Below are 7,637 nucleotides of genomic sequence, written 5' to 3' on the forward strand. Positions count from 1 at the left end.
TAAAAAAGCAAAACATGGTCATCAAAAATAGTGCCAAATCCGTGGATCATGGAACATTTTAAAGTTATTGATAAGCTTTAAGAATGTGCCTTTCCTTCATTCTACGGCCTGTAACAGCCAGTAGCCATATGTGTTTTATAGAAAATAGACAACAGGTGCTGGAGTAGGCCATTCGGCTCCTCGAGCCAGCACTACCATTCAATGTAATCATCCACAATCAGTACCCCTTTCCTGCCTTCTCCCCATATTCCCTGACTCTGCTATCTTTAAGAGCCTTATCAAGCTCTCTCTTGAAAGCATCCAGAGAACCTGCCTCCACCGCCCTCTGAGGCAGAGAATTCCACAGACTCACAACTCTCTGTGAGAAAAAGTGTTTCCTCATCTCCGTTCTAAATGGCTTACCCCTTATTCTTAAACTTTCAAAATTTTTATGGATGCTCCTGCTTTCCCCCCACATTCCAAAGATATGCAGGTTGGTGGCCAATGTAGACTGCTCCTGTTGTGTGCGTGAGTGCTCTGCACCTGAGGAGAGTACATTGGCAATGTGAGGATAATAACATGTGATGATTATTCGATGAAATGGACGCTTGATGCATGGCATGGTATGGGCTCAGTGCTGTTTCCATGCTGTATGAAGCAAAGACTCACTCTATAAACCTGCGCCCTGCTGTTGGTCCCTGGCTGTGTGCACTATCATTATTGTAATTTTCACCACCTTCCTCCAAGTCCAATTCCAGCTTTGTTTTACCTCGTTGACCTCAAATGGGGGCTGCCTATAACGATAACAACAACTTGCATTTACACAGCACTTTGATGAAGCAAAAATGCACCATGACACTTTATTGGGGAATTATCAAACAAAATGTAATAGCAAGGCACATTAGGAGATCTCAGGGCTCAACTATTGGGTGAAAGGCTGAGTTTTTCTGAAAGAAGAGAGAGCTAGAGGAGAGGTTAAGGAGAGGACTCCAAAGAATGGAGACCAGGCAGCAGAAGGTGCAGCTGCTGAGGGGGGACAACTGCACAGGAATCCAGAGCTACTGGAGCACAGAGTGGGAGGGAATACTGAGCCCAATACTGAGTTGTGAAAAGCCCTTATCAAAAAAGCACTTACTTAACCCAAGCCCACTCATCTCAGAGTTAACTTTAATTGAGTTAGCATCCATTTCCTTTTGCGAGAAGTACCTCCACACCTTTATTCACTTCGCATAAACAATATTCCTAATTTCTCCCACAAATTGCCTGACTTTGAATTGAAGTTCCCAGAAAGCCACAATCCAGCCTTCGTCTTCATAGGTGCTAAATTGCCCACAAATGTGAAGAATTGATGAAATATGACTTTATTTATATATGGTTGATGTGATATATTTTTCTATTCACTTTAATCAATAAATTACAGAAACAAGCATTGCATTTTCTTGTAAGAACGGGATATGAAGTTTTAATTTAAGCGTTAGAAGTTGAGATGTTAAACTCCTTCAGTGTTGAAAATACGGATTGACATCCAATGTTGGCCAAAGCACTTTGAACACCAATAACTTGAAAGCATAATATATGTACGGTATTAAACTTGAATGTAGAAATAGATCTGATTTATTGTAAATATTATAATATAGTATTCAATTTTGTTTTCTTTAGAAAATAAAATGAGATATATTTTCATTCATATTTAATGGCTTTTGTCTTGACTTGTGAGAAGAAGGTAAATGTAATAAACATCTATCCTAGTAAGAATGGAGCATTTTTTTGTTCCAGGGAATAGACAATAGACAATAGGTGCAGGAGTCGGCCATTCGGCCCTCCGAGCCAGCACCACCATTCAATGTGATCATGGCTGATCATCCCCAATCAGTACCCCGTTCCTGCCTTCTCCCCATATCCCCTGACTCCGGAAGTTTCACATGTAGCTATATAGGCCTTTGGTTTGGTACATTTGGAGCATCGTGTGTTGTTCTACAAGTGCAGGCTTTATAAACGGTACAGAGCAGGTTCACAGGATTACGGGGTCTTTAGCCACAGGAGAGATTGGACAGACTTGGATTGCTTTCTGTGGAATGCTGAAAGTTGAGGGGTGACCTGATAGAAATATATAAAATTATGAGAGGCATAGATAGGGTGGACAATCAGAACATTTCTCTCAGAATGAAAGTATCTGCTAATATTGTACCTTTATTAAAAAGTTCGCAAATACTAGAGGACAAAGCTTTAAGGTGAGGGGGCAAAGTTAAAGGAGATGTGCAGGGCAAGTTTTTTTTACACAGAGGGTAGTGTGTGCCTGGAACGTGCTACTGGGAATGGTAGTGGAGGTGGGTTATGATAGTAGCTTTAACAGGCATTTAGATAGCAGGGAATGGAGGTACCTAAAGAATGTGCAAGCAAATAGGAGTTTGTCTTGGCATCATGATTTGGAACAGACATTGTGGGCCAAAGGGCCTGTTCCTGTGCTATACGGTACAATGGCCAGACTTCACTGGGATTTCCGCCCATTCCTGCCATTATCCAGGACCACCTGTATTCGGGTAGTTCATGGCTAGTCAATATCATAATCCGTGAAGCCTTAATCCTTTGGAAATCTAGCCAACAAAACTACATTCATTCCCAACGGTTCCATTTCCAGTTGAGTGCCAGTTGTAGATATTGACCACCAAGCCTCGAGATAGACTTCATCATTCCTCAATCACTTTAAGGCAAACCTCCTGTGTCCTAAATTCCCCACCAATCAATTCTGTCAAATTATTTAAGGTAGACAAAAATGCTGGAGAAACTCAGCGGGTGAGGCAGCATCTATGGAGCGAAGGAAATAGGCGATGTTTCAGGTCAAGACCGTTCTTCAGACTGATATTGATGTGTGATGTCACTCCACTGACAAATTATTTAATCTTTCATGAATGTTAAAGAGGTCAATTAAATCACTCCTTAATCTTGAGTATAGTCTAGGAATCTACACCCGTTTCAGGGATGTATCGCCATTTGATTGGGCAGAAATTATCACTAGTTCAATAGTGGTTTATTGTCACATGTACAAAGTGTGAACAAACAGTGCAATTATTTTCTTACAACCAGTCCAGTAGAGTATTGCCGTACCTGACCACATCCCAATCAGCAAATTGTACAGAAAATGTTTACTGATCCCGCATGCAAAGTCCAGTCCGCGCTCTAGCTGTTATGAGCGGTGCCCGAACCAGGCCAGCGCCAGGCTGCTGCAGAGCCTACAGCTGTTGCCTCCCTTGAACGTGAGGATCGACCAGTGAACGCACGTCCCTCTCCTCACCCGTCCATCTTTGTTGATCCTTAATCCTAATCTAAATCCTGTTTTATCGATGATCATTTCCCTCTTAAATTAGTTTCCTGTATCAAAAATATTAAAATGATTACACTTGATTTAAAATCTCCCAAGCCTCCATCCATCACATCCCTGGTTTTTCCTGTGCCTGTATAATCCCTCAAGACATCCATGTCCCTTCATAGACACAAAATGCTGGAGTAACTCAGCGGGACAGGCAGCATCTCTGGAGAGAAGGAATGGGTGATCCAGTCTGAAGAAGGATCTCGACCCGAAACATCACCCGTTCCTTCTCTCCAAAGATGCTGCCTTTCCCACTGAGTTACTCCAGCGTTTTGTGACTATCTTCAGTTTAAACCAGCATCTGCAGTTCCTTCCTATCCATGTCCCTTTAGTTCTTCCCTCTTGATTGACCTAAATTCCTTGGTCTCCATTGGAGGCAACCGTGCTGTCAGATTTCAGGATCCTCTCCATAAACATTCCTGCTCTCTTCCTTGAAGACTACCGCTCCACCAAGCTTCTGGACAGCTGTCGTGAATTCTTTGGCTTGCTGTCAATGTTTTGGCTGAAGCTGTTCCTCTGAATTGCCATGAAATCATTGACTCAAGTAAATGCATATACGTGTGGTGGAAAGAAAAGATTACAAAACTGCTACAACCTCTGATTTTGCACTCTCTCTCCAACACAGAAGTGGGGGATAGAGCCAGGTTTTTGAATGGCCAGCTTTTACACAGGGCAGATACATCACGATCCACCCACACTCGGTGATTGAGAGAGCTGACTGAATTGGCAGCTCATGTCCAAGGACTATTCGTGTTAACATCGCTGCAGTATTTATCTCCATGCAATACCTTGAGGAAGGCAAGCTGTTTAAGATAGACACAAGAAGCTGGAGTAACTCAGCAAGATTGGCTGCAAATCTGGAGAAAAGGAATGGGTGATGTTTTGGGTCGAGACCCTTCTTCAGACTGGTATCACAGTCGCTGCCTCAAAAAGGCTGGCAGCATCATCAAGGACCCACACCACCCAGGCCACACACTCATCTCCCCGCTACCTTCAGGTAGACAATACAGGAGCCTGAAGACTGCAACGACCAGGTTCAGGAACAGCTTCTTCCCCACAGCCATCATGCTATTAAACTCGGCTCGGATAAAACTCAACATTAATAGACAATAATCTGTTTATTTGCACTTTATCAGTTTAATTATTCATGTGTATATATATATTTATACAATGGTATATGGACACACTGATCTGTTCTGTATTCATGCCTACTATGTTCTGGTGTGCTAAAGCAAAGCAAGAATTTCATTGTCCTATCAGGGACACATGACAATAAACTCTCTTGAACTCTTGAACTCGAGGGGTAACTTTTTCACGCATAAAGTGGTGCGTGTATGGAACGAGTTGCCAGAGGAAGTGATATAGAGGTGTACAATTACGGCATTTAAAAGTCACTTGAGTAGGTACCTGAATAGGAAATATTTGACGGGGATTAGTCCGAGTGCAGTCAAGTGGAACTAGCTCAGATGGTCAACTTAATTGGCAGGAAGAAATTGGGCCAAAGGGCTTGTTTCCATGCCACATGGCTCTAAGACTTTATGACTATGGCAGCTGGCACATAGTTATCAACTACAAGACATCTGTCATGGTCACAAACCTTAAAGCCGAGCTACTGAGCAGGATGTTGGATGAAAGAATTCAGACCACAATTAACCTGGAACCAGAGTTTCCATAAAACTTCTACCAAAAAGTTGAAACTTTGAACTAACTTCTTTAGCCAAATACAGAATGGAAAGAAGACGAAATATCACAAACTTTTATTTAATTTCCAATATTTAAAAACCTATGAAATAATGAAATGGTCAATTTGAAGAACGACAATCTGTGTAAAGATGATATTTTCAAGGCCAGTAAACAGATGATTAGTAATTATTGCATAATATACCATTGGATCTCAGTCTACCTTGTTCAACAAAAGAAAACATTTTAATGCTATTCACATACAGAATCATTCAAAAAATATTAAGTTCAGTTGAGTTTATTGTCACATGTACCGAGGTACAATGAAAAGCTTTTTGTCGTGTGCTAACCAGTCAGTGGAAAGACAATACATGTTTACCATCAATCTATTTACAGTGTACAGATACATGATAAGGGAATAATGTTTAGTGCAAGGTAAAGCCAGCAAAGTCCGGTCAAGGATAGTCCGAGGATCTCCAATGAGGTAGATAGTAGTTCAGCACTGCTCTCTAGATGTGGTAGGATGGTTCAGTTGCCTGATAACAGCCGGGAAGAAACTGTCCCTGAATCTGGAGGTGTGCGTTTTCACATTTCTGTACCTTTTGCCTGATACGAGAGGGGAGAAGAGGGAGTGACCGAGTGAGACTGGTCCTTGATTATGCTGCTGGCCTTGCCGAGGCAGCGTGAGGTGTAGATGGAGTCAATGGAAGGGAGGTTGGTTTGTGTAATGGTCTGGGCTACGTCCACAATTCACTCCAATTTCTTGCAGCGTGAGGTATAAGTTTATCAGATTGTCATAATGTTCGCTAAGAATGAATTATTAGAAGTGTCTTACTGGTCTACAACATTGTTTTGACTATTCGGCTCAGCATAGTGGGAACTTAAGTGTTTCACTAGGGGGGTGAACCAGCCACAGGCTTTCAATTACAAAAGAGGGAAGGAGATGATGTCCATTTTGATTTTTGAGAAGTAATCATCACAAAGTAACCAGGCTGTGAACAATATTTCTCCAGCAAAACGTCTTGTCATTGACCTTACTCATGAGTGAGTGTTTAATAAGCACAGTGGTGCAGCGGGTAGAGCTGCTGCCTTATTGCTCCGAAACCCATCCTGATCGCAGGTGCTACCTGTGTGGAGTTTGCACGTTCTCCCTGTGACCATGTGGGTTTTCTCCGGGTGCTCCAGTTTCAAATATTGATGTGGACGCCAAGGAGAACTCCTCAACGTTGCACCATGGAACCTCTTCCCTGAGAGAGCAGGGCTTTGTGTTAACATCACCTCAGTGCCAGACAATCCCTCAACACTGCCCTTACACCTGGCATCTCTCTCCAACTTGCCCATCAGTCAGCTGGATTGGGACCGCTTGTATAAGTTCATGGTCAGCATTGCTAAAACTAGATAGACACAAAATGCTGGAGTAACTCTGCGGGACAGGCAGCATCTCTGGATAGAAGGAATGGGTGACGTTTCGGGTCGAGACCCTTCTTCAGACTTCAGATGGAAGAAGGGTCTCGACCCCATAAAGTCACCCATTGCTCCTATCCATTGATGCTGCCTGTCCCACTGAGTTACTCCAGCATTTTTGCCTATCTTCGGTTTAAACCTGCATCTGCAGTTCCTTCCTATTGCTAAGACTAACTTTTTTATTGAGATTTGGAGTAAGGACATTGAATTGAGTTTAGTTTAGTTTATTGTCATGCTTACCGAGATACAATGAACAGTTTTTGTTGCATGCTCACCAGTCAGCTGGTTACAATCAAGCTGTCTACAGTGAAACTACTTGTTGATGGGAATATCATGAATAAGGTTTAGTGCAAGATAATGCCCAATAATGTCCAATTAAAGATAGTACCAGGGTCTCCAATGAGGTAGACAGGACTGCTCTCTAGTTGTTGGTAGGATGGTTGAGTTGCCTGATAACAGCCGGGAAGAAACTGCCCCTGAATCTGGAGGTGTGCGTTTTCAGACTCCTGTACCTCTTGCCCGATGGGAGAGGGGAGAAGAGGGAGTGGCCGGGGTGAGACTGGTCCTTGATGATGCTGCTGGCCTTGCCGAGGCAGCGTGAGGTGTAGATGGAGTCGATGGAAGGGAGGTTGGTTTGTGTGATGGTCTGGGCTGCGTCCACAATTCACTCCAATTTCTTGGGGGACGTGGATGCAGCTGGTCCCAAACTGGGCTGATCTGAGTGACGGGGGTTTGATTGATTTACGTCTGGGTTTTACCCACGGATATTCACGTCTGCTGAAGGCCATGGATGATTCATGCACTAACACGGCCACACTTGTCCTGTCCGCCCTTTGCTCACACCCGAGTCGTTCACACTCAGGGGCTCAGGTGGTCACAAAGGAATATCCAGGGGCTTCACGTTGGAGCGGGACACAGCGAGGGGAGAGGGGTGTGAGTGTGTGGGTGGGGGGTGGGGGGTGCTTTTGTCAGCCGTCACTGGCCGGGCTGGGAGGGAGGGAGGGGGGGGCTGCTCTGTCTCTCCATCGGGGGGACCCAGTCGCGCTTCCTTTTGTCAGCCCCAGTCTGTGTGTGTGTGTCAGTGGGTGTGTGTGTGAGTCTGTGTGTGTGTCAGTGTGTGTGTGTGTGTCAGTGTGTGTGTGTGTGT

This window comes from Amblyraja radiata, chromosome 33 (assembly GCF_010909765.2).
Source record: "Amblyraja radiata isolate CabotCenter1 chromosome 33, sAmbRad1.1.pri, whole genome shotgun sequence".
Taxonomy (NCBI): domain Eukaryota; kingdom Metazoa; phylum Chordata; class Chondrichthyes; order Rajiformes; family Rajidae; genus Amblyraja; species Amblyraja radiata.